The following is a 19,263-nucleotide window of genomic DNA, read 5'->3' as shown; positions in this document are numbered from 1 at the left end:
GTCAAAGTACTACATCCCAAAGCTACAGGGCATGTTATGGCACCAGGTCTCATTAAACCAAGATCATCTTACACTGCGCCTGAAAGAGTTCAGTTCTGTTGGCAGACAAAAGTTTAATTCAACTTCCTTTGGCCAATAATCATCCTATTTTTGAAGAAACAGCGCCAGTGTATGGCAAGATGACCATTCTTTTTCATTCCTCAGTTTCTTCCAGCTCCTCACTTTGTCTAACATGACCAGCAAACTTCCATTTCAGAGTATCCATTCTCCAAAAATGCAGTATAGAGGTGATGTAGCTCATCAGATAAGCTGTCTGAATCCAGTATGGCTCTTGCTCTGTGGACTGATGTCCCAAGCACACCGCTTCGTCATGGAGGACAGTGATAACTGGTGGCCTGTAAGTTTGTCCACGTGTGGAGGTTTATGGTACACAGAGTGACCCAAGGTGCCATCCTCATTTCTCCGCACCAACACATTCAGGAATGGTAGTTTGCTGTTTTTCTCCATCTCCATCGGAAACTTAATGTTCAAATCGAGAGAATTTAGTGGTTGCAAAAATGAATCTAGCGACCCAGTGCGCTGTGGCCAGATGATGAAAGTGTCATCCACATATCACCAAAAGCAAGTAGCTTTCAAGTCTGTTGCCTGGAAGTGCTCTCTCCACAAAACCTTCTCTAAAAGGATTGGCCACAATGGCTGACAAGGGACTTCTTATTGCTACAACATCAGTCTGTTCAAAGTGTTGGTCATAAAATAAGAAGCCAGAGCACAACAAGTCTACCATCTGACATCCTCAGCAGCTTCCCTGGGCAGTTTAAGGATTCTCTGTTCAACAGAGCTAATAATACACAGAACAGGTTGTGTCCTCAGGGTGGGCATGAAGTTCTGGCTTCTTCTCCAATACTGAAACTGTCATGTTGGGCAGAGATTTGTCTGTAAGTTTGTACATGGTCTATGAGGTTTTTCATTTCCACTCTAATGTGCTGTGTCATGTTGTTACTTCTTGTCCGAAAACATCCACGTGGCACTATCAACCCATGCCCAAGGATCTTCCAAAACTTGTGATGAAGTCTTCTGATGAAAGGTTAGTAGTTTTCAAGACAAAAAGTCCAGTCTCTCTCTCTCTCTCTCTCTCTCTCTCTCTCTCTCTCTCTCTCTCTCTCTCTCTCTCCAGTCTGTGGCTGGCTTGATTTTTACTTCTGTTGGTGGTTACACAGTTCATGAAGTACATAACCTTTACAAAAGTCAGAATAATTCTGATATCTCGGCATCTTAATAAGAAAGTAAGTGTGTGCAGCAGTCTGTTCCTGTTACTTCAAAGTTTATCAAACCTGCTCACTTCTTTCACCATCTCCTTCCAGGACAGGTATAGTATGTGTCACTTTAGGCTTTCCCCACTGATTAGTTGTAAATATGGTTCTTGGGCAAGATATCAGATGTTGTGAAAATTCCACAATATTTTGCCAACACTCGTGGTGACATCTGACTGTCTTAAATAGGAGGCTTCTCTCACTGTGATCACCGCACCTGAAGATGTCAGCTGTTGTGTCAATGAAGTGCTGTGGAAGTTTCATGTTTCATGACATCAGAGTCACGCCTGAGTACCGTATTTACAACTAGTCCAACAGGAAAGTCTGGAGCAACACATCCTACACTTATACAGGGAGAAGATGGTGAAAAAAGTGAACAAGTTTGATAAATTTTAGAATGAGAACAACAGGTTTATGTATGCACTAACATTCCTAGTAAGATGCCGAAATCATAAAATTCTTCAGACATTTGTGGAGGTATCACACTTTATAAAGTCTGCAGCAACCAACAGAAATAAAAATAAAGCTGGCCAGACACAGGTGAGAGAGAGGATTCATTGCACTCAGTGGTAACCGGACTTTGTATCCAGGGATCTACTGGTCCTACATTTGAAGATTTCATCCACGCTTTATAGGTGTTTCAGACTGAAAGAAAAAACATGACAGAGCATGCCACATTGTAAAGTTTCATTGCTTCACAGACCATTTTTACAAAAAGAAAAGTTAGACGAAAAACTTCACAGATGGACTGTGAACAAACATACGGATGAATCTCTACTTGATGTGGCAGTTTCGGCCTTGGAGAGTGGGCAGAACTTTGCATCCACCCTGAAGACACAACACATTCTAGAGATTTTTAGCTCTGTCAAAGACAGAATGATTCTGTCTTCAACATCCTCATATTAGGACAGCATTAATAAAGCAGCAGTTGAAATTCGTACATCAACTAATTGCTTAACAGGTACACAGGATACCAACTCAGCATGACATGGGATTTAGGGCTGGCCATGTTAAAATCACAGTGAACACAAAGAGAAACTACAAGTGACGACATGTCACACGTCATAAGATACTCGGTTGGCGAAGGTGAGGACAAGCACTTGCTAGTGTGGACACGTATTTTGGCAGGTGCCTCCACCCCCCCCCCCACCCACCCACCCACCCGGTCACTCCCTTCCCCCCCCACCCCCTCACCACCCCCACCCTCTCCCACCACTCTCCCTCCTGATCTCCTGATCTACTGATTTGCATATCTACATATTGGTAACCTTGCAGTTTCTTCTTCTTTTTGTGAGTGTCATAAATAGGAGGTATGAGAAGTGAGTTCATTTCACCAATGAAATGAAACCATATTAACAATGGAAAGTGAAGCCTTGACAATGAAAGCCATCTGTGCTTGCGAAACTATAGAAGAGTTATCAAATCAATGTAGGACAAATAACTCAAGTCAGAAGCCAGCAGACAGTTTGTCAAGTGGCCACAAAACCTTAACTGTTTTGCACCTTTGAATCTATGGATTTTTTTCCCATGTTTCTGTGTTCTGGCAGTAATTTTATTTTTGATTTTCTAATTTTTTTTCTCTAATTGAATGTTAAGAAAAGGGTGGGGGCTTGTGGGAGGTTCAACAGTTTCTTAAAGTGAAGATTCTGTTAATTCAGGTTGGCAAGTCATGAAGTAAAGGCAAAATTTCTGTATTTATTGCACTCTAAGAAATATGGTTGAAGGCATTAAACAGATTATTTGAAAGACTTCCTCATTACTTACTAGATAAAAAGGTCTGATGTTTCATTAGACACACATTAAAAGAGCTGCCAGAAATTTTGACAGAGGTTCACAAGGGAAATTATTATTTATTTGCTATGGACATACGACTTTGCCAAAATTTACAGCACAGTAGAGCTGTGTAAATATTAGATGAAACATTTAATTTCCCATGCAAGGACAGTAAAAAAAAAGAATGTGAAATTATCCTCAACAGCAACAATATGGGAAGAGACTGCTTGAAATGAAAGAATTAATTTTGATGTATTTACATAACCACCCAGAAGCAGTATTGGGATACTGGTGTACGAAGTCTGGTTTTGGGAGCCCCATGTAAATGAGGTGCCACAGTAGACTTTGAAAAGAAATTGCAAGCTTTTATCATCCCAAGGAACAACTGTTCATGGAAATGAAGACAAACTGTGTCTCTACCTTTAGTGGATACACATTCCTCAGCACAGTTTAGTTATAAACACTGTTAATCTTAGAAGTCAAAGAAAAGTTGCTGTACAAGGAAAAGGCAAGGAAGTACTTCAAAACTTTAAAATGCTCAAAATTGTAAGACGAGAAACAATAAAATACTGAAAACAACTAGAAACTCTATAAGAGTGACCAAAGTAATTATTTTCAACAATCCCATCCAAAACCACCATGGCAAGGAGAGATACATATTGAAATTTGAAGACAAACAGAATTGATTCTGTTCCAGCCATTGGCTGGAGGAAGAGATTCGAACAAAAAACAATTAATTTCAACTAAAAGATCAAGATGAAGACAACCCCAAGCAAGAACGGAGGAGGGCTGGTAATTTGTTGTTCAATTTTTGTTTTGCATCATCATCATCATATTCATCATAAAAAATTAAGAAAATAACTAATGATCACATATCTTCTTCACCAACTTTTGTACAGCATAAACCTTTATAGATTCTTCATTTTTGTGACACTTAGAGTAATCTTCAGACAGGACTCAGTATATAGATGGTTTGAGTATGTCCTGTGTCTTTCTTTCAGATTCTGTTTACTTTGAAAAACTCGAGGCAAAGGAAAATGAATGAATTAAGACAGACAGACACAACAGACAAACATTTTACTTGGAAATTCATGTTCAACAAATGAAATTATTGTCCAGACACTCAAAAATGGCAAAAATCCATAAAATTCAAAGGTACAGTAATATCCTGACTATCCACAGTAACTGTGGATTTGAAAACCACGGATAATCAAATTACGCATATAATCTGTAATTAAAGTGCACAGTAATGAACTGGGATTGTTCAAAACAAAAATTAATTACAGTACCATAGTTTAAATCATTAATTAATATTTATAATAAACTCTACATTAATCTTCATAATATATGTGAAAATTCTGCTTTTGAAAAAAATACAGTCCAGCTCTTGCAGTGTTTGAGGAGCACATTGTTTTCTACACTCGTGTTTTAACATATGATTACACTCACCCGTGACAACTCCTAGGTTAGTGGAAAATTTTCAGCAGAAAGAAGAGAGATAGCCCTGTATAAATGCAAAGTAGATAATCCACTGCAGATAATTGACAGTTTACTGTAGTTGAAACTTGATGGTCGGCAGGAAATTTTCGTATGTATATGAAGTCACACTGCTGCTTTCATACTCTGGACCTCTGAAATGTTTAATTGGTGATATGCTGTGAATGTCTTCAAAAAGGTAATGTTGGTAAGCAACCATTTGTTTCTCTACTTCTCTGTCTTCATTGATAGCACTCAACACAGTGTTAACCAAAGCCTTCAATTCTTTTCTTGTCTTGCTTGATGGAATCAATGACTGCTTGATCCTCTTTCTTGTTCTTTTCATGTTCTGTTCATGGTTGTTTCTTCCAAGTTTGGAAGGCTTGTATCAATTCTGCTCTGTTCTTTCTATTCTGTTTGACTTTTTTAACCTCAGCACCGTACTTTGACAACACTTACTAAGGGGGAAAAAACGTAAATTTTTTGTTGAATGCCTACATTGTACATGTTGAACATCTACATTCATGTTGTCAAAAAATCCTTAATTATGTTTCTGTACTTGCTGTCATTGGCCTTTCTAGTCATGTGTATCATGAAAAAACCGAACTGACCTTTATTCCAGTATTTACTACTCGTCTCCTTAAAGTTGTTATAACATAGATCACGACCAATAAATTCAAGGTAAATATGTTCTAAATTTCCATCATCCTTCATAAAGATTAAAAAAAAAAAAAAAACTAGGTTGTCTCTCACAAATTGCTGCGGCATCTTTGAGTATGTCTGAGCATCTAAATATTCTCTAATGACATCCTGATTTTTGAGGATGAAGTCATTGAACATAATCACTGAGTGGTCTTAACAATCATTCAGTGGGATAATTTCATCATTATTTTGAATGAATGATGTTCTCATTTCTGTCTCCAACCTTCTGACACATTTTCATGAATTCTTGGTAGTTTGGTTGATCCAAACCCTTCCAGTAGACATACAAGTGACTTTTTCCCTTTTTGAACTATCATGGAAATAAGAGAGAGTTGTCAATCATTAATATTGTTTTTCCACATTCAATTGGTCCTACCATTACATATGTAATAGTTAGATAAGAACTTGCAATGCTTTTATTTTTCTCTCTCAGGAATTCCTACCATTGCTTTCCAGTCTGTCTTGTGACAGCTAAAGCAGTCTTAAGTCTGAATCATTCAGTGAAAACTTTTTGTCTCAGTAAATGACTCAACTGATGTAGTCAGCAATAGTCTACTTCAGTTCAAGAAAAGATTCACCCTCTCTCTATAGAGGGTGGTCACCTGACACGTGTTGCATGTGTTGGCTTCTGCACAGTAATTTTAACTCAAAACACCATTTCAAAAACATTAAACTGTACTGAGAGTGAAGCTCAGAATTGGTTTTTTGATGCTATGCATGTTGGGATGTAACACCTATAAAGAAATGAAGAGAAAAGCTGAAAGACGCACAGAATGGAGACAAGCTGCCATTGTAGCTGTTGCAAACCAATCCTTGGATTGACCACTACAGAAGAAGAAGCATGTTAAGATGACGCTGATGTATAAATAATAGAAATTCGTTTGGAAAGCACAGTTTTTGAGATTTATCAGAAGGAAGTTGAAGTCAGGGATGTCTATTAGTTATGGTGAGCGTGTGGTTGAGGTGTTCATGGATAAAAATGCTAGTATTGACAGTGTGTTAGAATTTTGTGATGAAACTATTGAAGCCATTGAACATGCCATCACTAGGTGTTCCAAAAATTTTTGCTTTACAGTTAATAAACGGGAACCACAATCTGGTTGACAGCATGTATATGCAGCAATGTGATCACTCTTATCGGGAAACCAACATTATTGCATCATTAGAGCCAGATGTTGCGTTCTGTGGAGCACAAATCTTTGGACCACATCATCCCTTGCTTGTTCCAGTTGTCAACAAAATTAATGAAAAAAGTAAATAATGAAAATTATGAGTTGATTGACTTCTGTGGAGCACATGTGACAGTTATATTAGAAATCATGTAGTGAAACGTTCTTTTCATAAATAAACAAGATAAAGTACTATCAGTTTTGCTCCTTCCTAGTCACTTAAGACTTCCCAATAAGGACACAGAGATTAACATAAATATCGGTGATGGTTGGGTTCGTCCTAACCATCCAGAATTGTGCATGAGCTTCAGTAGTGTTCAAGCCTATGGCACAGAAATCCAACATACAATGGAAAATCCTACAAAAAGATGATTGACAACTATGTGATGAAGCTCTTGGAGCCCATCACCATCAAGAAAGGAAATGACATTTTGTCAAGGACAGAGCATCCATTGTTTCTTTTTTTTTCCAATGAGCTAACCATGAAAGGCCATATCCTCAACAATGGAAACATAAGTAGTGAGAAATATAAAGTACTTTTTGTTAGCTGTGCATAGTGCCTTTTTCAAAGATTACAAGGAAGTCCAGTTATATATGGTGTTAAAGTGCGAAATATGCCATTCTTTCATGGGCCAGCCATGATGAAGCTGGTGCTGAAGAAATGAGAAATGGGTACACTCCTCAAGGACGGAAAAATTGTAGAAAGCATGGGAATCCACATTCTTGTTATCAGGTAAGAGGCTGATTATACGCTTGAGTTAGAGTGAAAAACGCTAACAAATTTGATAATTGTCGGATAAGAGGCTCAAAATATGCTAGAGTTAGAGTGAAAGAGACATAGAAATTGGAAAATTCCCTTATCTTTCCTTCAGCCACAAACTGTAGAGATTACAGGACTGGCCAACAAAAGAAATTTTGAGCTAAATGCCACAAATTTCAATAGTTCAGCATAGTTTGAGAGGCCATACTTCATATTTGTTGTGTTCCAGTCAAATTGAGAAAATAATCTTTTGGTTGACTCTTCCTTGTTCAATTACATAAAACTACAGAACATCTGCCAGAAGAATGGAAGGAATGAAATTTTTCCTCTAAAAATGTGGGGCCTTAAATGTGTTGTACTGCTGAGGAGTGATAGTAAAGAAAGTCCACTCAGTGTCATTGAAAATTATCTGATCTTGATCAGCAACATGCCATAAAGAATGAACATATTGGAAATACAAAGGACTACGATGAAACTGTGTGTAATGAACAGTCATAAAGTTATGAGGGACACACTTATTTGTATAATCATGTGTGGCAAGAAAAGTTTAACATACAATGCTCAACACAGAATTTTGAGTGGAAATTTTTGACAATTTTCTCCTCCAGCTAACGCTTGTATTTCCCTTAGTCTTGTGTATTTGGCCATTGACATATGTCCTTTCATGTTATATCTACATACTTCAGTACCACAGGTGCATATTATCATTGTGTTAGTGTTACTGTCACATTTTGATGACAAATTTTACATCTGCTTGCTTGAATGTCTCTAACAAATGGATTTAGAAAAAAATACCTTTGATTTCTTGACACTTGGTACATTTTTTGTTCCTTTTTTTCTTCTTTGCCTGCCTTCCTTCATGGATGGTAAGACACAAGAGTTTCTTGTTGGTGAGATACCTGTTTTTTCCATATTTTTCATGCATTTGTTTGCGTATATTACAATGTTTGTCCTTCATGCATCAATGTATGTATGTAAGTGAAAGTCATCGAGTGACTTCCCCTCACCACAGTCTATACATCTTTTTGTAGTTACCTCAATTTATTTAGAACAAAATTGTCAAAAGTTTTAAGTTGTGTGCCTTAAAGTTTTTTTTTCTTCATGATTGGATCAGCATTGAGACGATTTGCTCCTTCTTTTATAACCACATTTTGTCCTGATGAAATTAAGTGTTCTCTTAACAAATTAGTTGAGTGATGAATGTGTTTTTCAGTTGTTTAACCTCGGTGGTGATGCAAAAATTATAAAGTGCACAAATTACAAGTGACAACAATTACTAGGTGTCATGTACACACACAGTCTGAAGACTGCTTCAGCAGTTGCTAATTAATGTCCATATGGCAGTGTATGTGTATCTTATTTTTCAAGACAGGTCTCTTGTTGTCATGAGCACTCAACACTTTTTATCCCCCACTGTGATTGGGTTCACACCATGTACATAGATATTTTTTTTTTTTTTACGTTGTTGAGCAGTTTTGAAGGCATGTTTTTTTTATTCTTTGTCACCCATTTCTTGATACCTTTAATTTTTTTCTCTTACTTTCCACTAACCTTATAACTTTCAAACTGCAAAGTTCTTCCATTATTCATCTGTTGCACTCATCCTTCATCTTACCTACAAATTTCTTGTTCACCAGTCTGATGTAGATTATTTCCTGGGTAGTCACTTATGTCAAAATTTTCAATTCATCATCTTCATTTTTGCATATAAATCTTTAGTTTGTATAATTTAGATGAAGCTGTGTCTCTGTGTCTTAATAGTAAAGTACAATTTTTTCTCCATATTTTAGATCATCATGTTGTAGTTGTCATACATCAGTTCTGTTTAGAATCAAGTACACTCGACCCATCATTAATTATCTTGTTGAGTTCAGTTTTAGCCTTGTTCATGTGGATGGCAACAAGACGTTTGTTAAAAATAATTCTTCCTTTGAAGTTCAGCTCTATTAAATTTTTTCCTCACTTTTCAGAGCTTGAGGCTGACTTTGTGTCCACTCTGCTTCTCATGTCCTCTATAGTCTTGCTGAAGAATGATTTGTTCACCAACTTGTATCAATTTGTCTTTAAGTCATTCATTGGCTTCATCCTCATTTCTGTGTTAACGTCCATGTACTTCTTCAACCAGTCATATTGACTGAATTGCAAGATTTTGCACTTTCGTCATTTCCATCCCTACAGAGAGGTACTGCTTGCAATTTCTGTAGTGTACACTGTACTTAAATTTTCCATTCAGTATGGTCAACAGCTTGCTTTCATTGGTGCCTGGCACAAGTTTATTTTCAGGAGAAGTGGCAAATCTTCATGTAGATCATGTAGTTCCTTTGGACATTCATGGTCAACCTTGGAGATACATCCAACAGGAGTTTGGAATCAGATCCATGTCTTTTTCATTGTATCAAAGCTCAATCACAAACAAATGTCATATCCCAACAAACTGTGTAGATAAATTGGTGCAAATGTTGGATGCTTCAGTTGTAGGTTGCAATGATTGCTCAGTGAAGCTATATATTTTCCAGTCAATTGATCATGATGACAAACATTTTTTCTGTCTCATGAGTGAAGACATTGACAAAATGGACATTATGCAGGCTTATCATGGCAGGAGCTTCATTTCTTATATTTAAGAGTATGTTCTTCAGATTTCTTCAACCCCTCCCTCCACACACTGAATGAAATTTTTGCAACTGTTTGTTCCTGAATAGGCAACTTGTTCGTTCTACTGTCCATTGATGTACTAGATGTAGTATTACAATCCACTTAGCTTAAGTTTTTGGTACTTCATGATGTAGAAGGCTTCTGAGTTTGGTAGACAGTTGTCCATCTTTAGTAATAAACTCTCAAAATCTATAAATGTGGTAAAAGGAACCTTTATCATGTCTTGATAATTGTTGAAAACCTTTTGTCAGTAGTTCAATGATGGGTGGTTGTTGACTAAAGAATTTAGTATGTGTTTATCCAATTTTTTCTTGTTATTGAAGTGTAGTAGACACGTCACAGATTAATTTTATTCCCTTATGCTTTGAGCCCAGTGTAAAAACAAGGTAAGACATGTCTTCTACCCAACAATACTGAGAGTTTATACTGTCTTTCAAATATAGTAAATTTATGTGTCTCTCCCTGTTGTTCTCTGTTGTTCGTAAGAGTACACCAGACATTTCTCACCAAATGAGTAAACATTGATGAACATACCAATTTTCCCCCTTAGTCTTGATAATGTCATTAGTGACCTTGAGGAAATGAAATTTTGGGCAACTTTTCTTCATGTTCTGGAACAAATTTATTGTAATTGTGCATTCTGTCAGATATTGCATTTTCCATAGTCATCTGGATTTGATGGCAGAGCCACTGTCCTTAGAAGACATTTCTGATCATTATTTTATCATGTTGATACAAGCTTGTTTAGTTTTTATTTCTCTTGGTAGTTCAGTGTATGACGATTCTCACAGTAGTAGTTCATATTGACTGATTGCTACTTGAAGGCCAATAATTCTTTTTAATGTTGAACCAGAGTGGCAGGCTTGGAAGACAGCCATATTTGATAGAATCTCTCCTTTTGCTCTCCTGTAGGATTTAATTGAAACTCTCGCTGTCTTGAATCTGTAGTATTGTGACTCGAAGCCAAATCCTATGGTTCTTTCATTTCCTTCCATCTCGTATGTGCACAAGAGGAAAAGATTGATGTTCAATATGTAATGAATTTTTAGCTGACTTTTTCATGATTTATTTCATTATCCAACTAGATGCATTCAAGATGCGTTTTGCATCATACAAATTTAGGTGGTTTGCAAAATTTATTGTCTGTAATCTGTTGGCAAATTTGGTGTTGACTAGGTGTTTTCTGCCAGTTCTTCTTTGTTGTTGCTTCACAAAGAGACTCTTGTGAAATGGCAAGGTTTCACTGTCTTTTATGATTTCATCTGATTGTTGAGTTTCATCAGCTTTGGAAGACTTAATCCTCTTCTTCAAGGTTTGAGAAGGGTAGTTGTCTCAAAAGATTTCTTTGGATTTTTATTTGAGCTTTGCCAGGCTTACAAACAAATTTTCTTAATCTACTGTATCTCATAAGTCATCTAACCTTACGCTTGGCAAGAAATTGAGTTACCATGAATTCTTCCTGTTGATTAGTCATTTACAAGCAGACAATTTTAAGAAAAAAAGGCTACAGATGTCTAGCATATTCCAGCAGATGAGAAGACACAGGATATGTCTTTTCTGTGTGTGGCATAGTTGTCACTAATCCTTACCAAACACACACAATGGTGAAGCAGTCATCGACTGCATCATGTCCCTCCATAAACGCACATGAAGAAGCAACAGTCCGCAGACTAGACATTCTTCAGACAGCTGTGAATTGACTTTATCACTCGGATATCAACTGTGTATAAAAGTTTGAAGGTTCTTTACTCTGTCAGATTCTGTGCAAACCCATTGACTAACACATGTGGCCATTCTCTGATGAAGTCTTGTGCACACTAATGTAAGGAGTAGATAGACTGCTGCTTGCTCTATAGATGACGTGTTAAGTTACAGACACAACTAAAACACACTTGCACATCAGCTTACAACCACATCGTTCATCAGGGAAAGAAACAAAGATTCTGGCCACAGGCTAGCATATGTCTTAATGTGCATGTGTGTAACTTAACATGTCACCTTAATGGAAAACAGCAAATTACCTTTTTTTCTTACATTGTTGATTTTCTAACACAGTCACATATATATTTTACATGTGGGGGGGGGGGGGGAGAGAGTGTTCCATTTGACAAAACTATCATGACCAGCCTACTCATCAAATATAGGGTGCCTAGGAAGCCATTTACTCAGATAGCTAGATGACAATACAACCAAATTGTATGGATGGAATTTATTACAGTAAACTGAATTGACAATATTTAATTTAGCAAATTTACAGTGTGGTGTCACAAGCAAATGGTGACATGCAAATAGTCAATGTCATTTGATATACACAGTTTCCACGCAAGCAAATAATACTGTTAACAAATCGTGGTGCCGCATTCTAGTGCGTGTCTTCTAGTGTGGCTGTGGCTATGTGGAGTGGCGCTTATATCCCCTTCATATAGGCGCCACTCCTGGTGTGGTGCAGTCCTAGTCAGTATACTATTGGCTGACGTTGTCTCACAGACAGCCTTCTCTGCTGCTATGTCCCATAACAACCTCAAAACCTCAAAAATAAAGCACTTTAGCTAATTCTGGAGCTATTCTCTGTGCAACATTGGGAACATAAAAAAAAAAAAAAAAAACTTTTTGATAGAAATTTCATGGGATTTCGACAGTTTCTCACCTCTTCAGCTGAAATTTTTGAGCTGGAAAAAGCAGGGCCGTAAGCCCAGTATATATCTACTTACTTCCCTGGACTACCACACTGCATCACAGCTGCACCTGATGGGCCTGGCTGACCACACTGCATCACAGCTGCACCTGATGGGCCTGGCTGACTGTACTGTCTCACTGCCAAACCTGATGAGGCTGACCCCGCATGGTGTCACTGTGGCGCCCAATAACAACTGGTAGTGCAAAGACATCTGTGGTTTAAGCTACATGTTATCTTAGGTAAGTTTGTCATTCCCTTTCGATCCAGGTTTTTAAATTCCTGTATTTGATAGTGATCATTTATATGTAGTTTATTTCAGTGGAGTTATTGCCTTCATACATATTTGATTATCATATCTCTCTCTCTCTCTCTCTCTCTCTCTCTCTCTCTCTCTCTCTCTCTCTCTCTCTCTCTCTCTCTCTCTCTCTCCCTCTCCCTGTCCCTGTGTGTGTGTGTGTGTGTGTGTGTGTGTGGGGGGGGTTGCTTTTTAATGCATTCTGGACATATCAATGATGTTATGGTTGAAGGTCACTGATTATATTGAATGTTACAATTAATGTGAATTCCAGCTTGTGTCAGACCATAAACTCAGATAAGACTGATGTCATACATGTAGGATGGTATCTATTATTATGTCTGGAAACCTACTATATCATATGCTAGTACCTACTGCTTGCCTATGTTAGAAGTCTGAATCAGAGTCAGCTAACAGGATCTGGCAGTACTAATATGCGATTGTGACTAGGAAGTTGTGTTAATGTTCCCGTGCCTAGAAACATGCAGAATGGTACCCCCTGTGTATGAATAGTTTGTGTCATACACTCTTCATTTGTTTGAAACTACTAGTTTTATATCCACAAGCTAAAAATAAAGCAACTTACCATATTGATGTGTTAAAACAGTACATCACCAACAGTGACGACAATGTTCAGTATCATATATTGCCATATTACATATATCAGTCACAAAAGGTGGAGCTCATTTATAGCAAATGATAATTTTACTGTAATTTAATTTTATATAGGAGTTTCAATTTTCACCAGTCTTGGAGAATCCTCGAAAATGATGTACACAGTGATGACACTGTGAATACCAGCTGTCTAATTTCACTAACAGGACTCTGTCCCACTAATCCTTGTAATGGTGTGACTGGTGAGGATTCAGACAATGAAAACATTGCAGATTAGATAATTTTCCAGGAAAACAATTGAGAACCGGTAAAGGAGAACAATAGTTATTGAACGCGGTGAAGGAGAACAACTAGCTATCGAATGTGAACACACTGGAATGGTGGGAGCATGAGGAGAAATGGTAAATGCAGGGGATAGCAGACACAATGAAAATGGTGACTGTTATAACTTCAAATTGAACAAATATATTTGAAGGAAGATGCAATACATGAAAGTCACAGACCAAGTAAACAGAGTAAGACGTGTGTACACTTTAACAGTCAAATCATAACTGAGTTCAAGTCTAGCAGCTGCTGGCTGGCTGGCGGCTTAGGTGGCACTGCTGCTGCTGCTGCTGCTGCAGCAGCGTGGCTGGCAGACGGTGCCCCATTGAGAGGACGCGCGTAAATGCGTGGCGGCACTTTGAAAGATCGGTGAGTCACAACACCTTTTTCCACTTTGAAGTTTTTGCACAGGTCTCGATGTAGGTGGCCTGTAGATTGCTAACGTCCATAGGTGTTGTTTGACTGGCCGTAAAGTCTCGAACAGGCGACTTCCCATATGGACGGAAGTGTCCCCGATGATAACGGGTCGAGATGACAGGTGATGTGGGGGTCGAATCTGCTGGGATCCCATGCACCAATCTGCCTGTTGCGACAAGTTTGGTTGTTATAATGGGAGACATGGGTGATGTGTGTGCGTCCCTAGGAGGAGGAGGCGAGTAGAGTTGTTCCGACAGATGATGGTCATCTGGTTCCTGCATGGGCACGTGTCCTGGTGGTGTCAGTTCTTGTGCTGGCACCGATATGATGGTGAGAGGACTGCGTTGTGAGTAATGAGATATTCCAGTATCCCGAGCGTCAGGTAGAGCCAAAGGTGGTGTAGCGGCATCCGGAACTGGCATTGCAGGCACACGAGGCTGAAGCTGGTCCAAATGATGCACTGCAACACCCGTGGCCATCTGAATTTCATACAGGCGTCAGCCACGGGTTGTAAGATGCGGCCAGAACTCCATTTTGGCCACCTGCCATATCCCCGTACCCATACGAGGTCATCGGCCATGTAAGAGCTCAGCTGGGCTGTGGTCACTCGTGGGGGTGAAACGGTAAGAAGCCAGAAATTGGAGAAGCACATCATCAGCAGCAGAAGAAGTCAGGAGTTTCCTCATCTGAGCCTTAAATGTGTGGACCAGTCATTCAGCCTCACCGTTTGACTGTGATGGAACAGAGGGGCCGTGACGTGCATGACGCCGTGATGGGCACAAAAATCCAAAAAATCAGAAGAGGCAAATTGCGGACAATTATCAGTAACAAGAAGAGGGGGAAGGCCTTCCAAAGAGAAAATGTGAGCTAGAGCATTAACGGTTGCCGCGGTGGTAGGTGACGTGCAACGGACAACAAAAGGAGAGTTAGAGTAGGCGTCAATAACGAGAAGCCAATAAGTACCTAAAAAAGGTTCCGTGAAGTCAGCACAAATACGCTCGCAGGGCTTCTCAGGCGAAGGTCACAGTGACGAAGATGGGCCTGTGCTGCACAAGGGCCGCAGGCAGTGACCGTGTACGCGATTTCAGAGTCGTTTCTGGGCCAGTACAAATGACAGTGCGCCAGATATTTTGTGCGAGATACACCCCAGTGCCCTCGGTGAAGGAGGCATAAGACCGAAGCACACAAAGACGCAGGTACCACAACACGCGGCGAAGCATTTTCGGTGGAAAGCAGGATAACACAATCCCTAGCCGTGAGGCAGTAGCGCAAAGTGTAGTAGTTCTGCAACGCATCAGAAGTCTTAGTGGATGGACGATATGGCCAACCCTTCTGAATACAGCGCAAAACCCGGGAGAGAGTAGGATCAGAACCCGTAGCAGCTTCCAGCCATTCCCCAGTGATGGGGAACCCATCCACAACGCACTGCTCGGCAACATCCAGGTGGAAACACAACAGTTCGTCTCTATCGAATGCCAGATCAGGACCCATGGGAAGGTGAGACAGTGCATCAGCATTTGCATGTTGAGCCATCGGCCAGAAATGAATCTCATAATTGAAACGAGACAAGAGCCCAATGCTGGAGGCGGTGTGCAGCCTTGTCGAGAAGTGACGTTGATGGATGAAACAAGGGAACAAGTGGTTTGTGATCTGTAACAAGATGAAATTTGGATCCATAGAGAAAAACACCAAATTTATGAAGAGCATAAATAATGGCCAAAGTTTCTTTTTCAATTTGAGAATACTTTTGTTGGGCATCTGTGAGTGTTTTGGAGGCATAGGCAATGGGTTGTTCAGAACCGTCAGAAAAATGGTGCGCAAGGACTGCACCCACCCCGTATTGACAGGCGTCCGTGACAAGTACGAGATATTGTGTAGGTCGATAAGTAGCCAGGCACGGGTCCTGTTTCAACATAGGCTTAAATTTCTGGAAAGACGCATCGCATGATGTGGAACAGTGAAAAGGACCATTTTTATGCAGCAGGTGATGCAACGGCTGAGCCACCAAAGCAGCAGATGGTAAAAACTTGTGATAGTATGCTATTTTCCCCAAGAAGGCCTGAAGTTCCTTAACAGATGTAGGGCAAAGAAGGGCATCGATCGCAGCGACAGTTTGCTGAAGCAGACAAATACCATCCTGAGAGAATTGAAACCCAAGGTATGTGATAGATGCCTGAAGAAATTTTGATTTCTGAAGATAACACTTAAGACCGGCAGTCTGTAAGACACGGAAAAGTGTGCAGAGATTTTGAAGATGTTTGTCAGTGGTGGAGCCAGTGACAACAATGTCGTCCTGGTAATTTATACACCCAGGGACAGTGAGCAATAATTGTTCCAAGAATTGCTGAAAGAGAGCAGGAATGCTGGCAATCCCAAATGGCAATCGATGGTATTGATAGAGGCCGAAAGGCATGTTAAGGACCAGAAACTTCCAGGAAGCAGCGTCGAGAGGAAGTTAATGATAAGCTTCTAACAGGTCGAGTTTAGAAAAATACTTGCCTCCAGCAAGTTTAGTGACCAGTTCTACAGGTTGAGGCATAGGGTAAGTGTCAATAAGGCATTCAGCATTTACAGTGGCTTTGAAATCGCTACAGAGACTAATATCACCATTTGGCTTAGCATGACGGGAGGGGACCATGCACTGGAAGTGACAGGAATCAAAACCCCTGAAGCAGTGAGACAATCCAGCTCCCATTGGACCCTATCACGGAGGGTCACAGGAATGGACCGAGCCCAAAAAAACTTAGGCCGAGCAGTGGGTTTGAGCGTGACATGAGTTTCAAAGTCATTTTCATGGCCTAACCCAGGAGAAAAAATGGACGAAAATGCCGTCGACAAGGAATCCAATTGAGTATAAGGAATAGCATCAGAGACAATATTGACAGTCATCTATGGAGAACCCAAAAACACGAAAGGCATCGAAACCAAAAAGATTCTCCGCATTACTATGGTCGACCACAAATATGGGAACAATGCGGATGGCAGATTTGTAAGATACTTCAGCATTAAGTTGTCCGAAGAGAGAAATCTTCTGTTTATTGTAAGTCCATAATTGCCTAGTGACAGGTGACAGGATTGGAGAACCCAACTGAAGATAAATCTGAGAATTGATGATAGTGGCAGAAGAACCAATATCCACCTGCATGCGAACATCTCGACCAAGTATTTGGACAGTGAGGAATAACTTTCCTGAAAGGGAAGAAGTACCATTGACAGACAACACAGAAGCAGAATCAGCATCAGGTTCGTGAATATCACGTATGCAGTCGGATTTGCAAACAGATGACACATGACCATATTTTTGCATTTGTGACACACGGCCCAATGTCGTGGACAATCTTCTCGTGAATGTTTCGTAAAACACTGCAGACATGAAGGAAGTTACCATAGGTTTTGCTGCAGTTTCGTAGAGGTTTGTTTACAGTTAGGCCAAGGCTGTGCTTGGGGGCATACTGCGGCCACGTCGGCCGGCGGTGACACACCACATGCTTCGTCAACATCACACAGAGGTTGTATTTCACCAATGTTGCCCCATGCCTCTATTTGAGCTCCAGTGGTGCGAGAAATTTCAGAAGACTGAGCGATGGATAGGACTTCATCTAGAGTCATATTTGCCAACTGAAGGGCATGTTTCCTAACTTCTTTGTTGGGCGCCAATCGGATAATAACATCCCATACCATGGAATTGCCGTAGGATCCTTTGTGAACTTCAGTAACAAATTGACACTTTCTACTGAGGCCTTGAAGTTCAGCAGCCCAAGTGTGATAGGACTGATTCGGTTGTTTTTGACAATGATAAAAGGCAACACGAGAGGCTACCACATGCATTTGCTTTTGAAAATAGACAGACAGAAGTGAGCTTATTTCAGCAAAGGACAAAGATGCAGGATCTTGTAAAGGAGCCAATTGCGACAACAACTGATACATTTGAGGTGAAATCCATCAAAGGAACAGAGACTTACATGTTTGTTCATCCGTGACATGAAATGCCAAGAACTGCTGTCGAAGACATATTCCGTAATCAGACCAGTCTTTCGCCATCTCGTAAGGAGGAAAAGTAGGTAGAGACCATGACGAGAGACACCGCGCATTTGATGCTGTGACGAAATCACTAATTCCATTTGTGAGAAGCGTGTGCTGTTCTATGAGACCTTGCAGTAGTTGCTCTAAAGTAGCTGTGGAAACATGTGGGTCAACAATGGAAAAGAAAAATTCACTACCTCGTCTCCAATTGTTATAACTTCAAGTTGAACAAATATATTTCAAGGAAGACGCAATACATGAAAGTCACAGGTCAAGTAAACAGAGTAAGACATGTGAAGACTTTAACAGTCAAATCATAACTGAGTCCACGTCTAGTGGCCACTGGCTGGCTGCCTGCTTAGGTGGCGCTGCTGCTGCATGGCTGGCAGACAGCACCACATGTAGAGGACTCACGTAACTGCGCAGTGGCACTTTGAAAGATCGGCGAGTCACAACAGTGATACTGGGAGAAGGTGACTTGACTGAGTGTGATAATGATTGGTCTCAACAATATTATGTTCCCAACAACTGAAGACCTTTGCAAATAGTTTGTCACTTTTAATAATGCATGTTACATTCACATACCAATAGGTTGCCAACTTAATAGCCTGGGTGATGTGACTTCAATTGTGATTATACCATTTGTTGCAATAGTTTGACTTGGCAGCTATACTGAAGCAGAGGCAGGTCATGCTGCTGGGGCCTTTTTCCCATTGTAGATTCAAGTTCATAATTTCCAAATTACACTTACTACTTATGTGACAGTTATGATCTAAGTAAGTCAAACAAGCTGACTGACAGGAGGCAGTTATTTCAATTTCTTGGCAAATGATTCCAAAACAATCCACTCCATGAAGGAAATCATAGCACTGATAAAAGAATGGTGCCTTATTTCAGTAAACATTGGTGCAAGCAGTTCATTATAGAAAAAAAAGTATAGTGTGGTTACAAAACTTGGATTGGACCTGCAAGGACTGGACACATTAAAAATGGGGATGCTTGCCAAGATCGAAGTACTACTCTACTGCAGAGCTACAAACACTTGGGCTTAGGAGCAAGTATCATTC

This window comes from Schistocerca nitens, chromosome 4 (genome assembly GCF_023898315.1).
Source record: "Schistocerca nitens isolate TAMUIC-IGC-003100 chromosome 4, iqSchNite1.1, whole genome shotgun sequence".
Taxonomy (NCBI): domain Eukaryota; kingdom Metazoa; phylum Arthropoda; class Insecta; order Orthoptera; family Acrididae; genus Schistocerca; species Schistocerca nitens.
Note: the sequence above shows the minus strand (reverse complement) of the source record.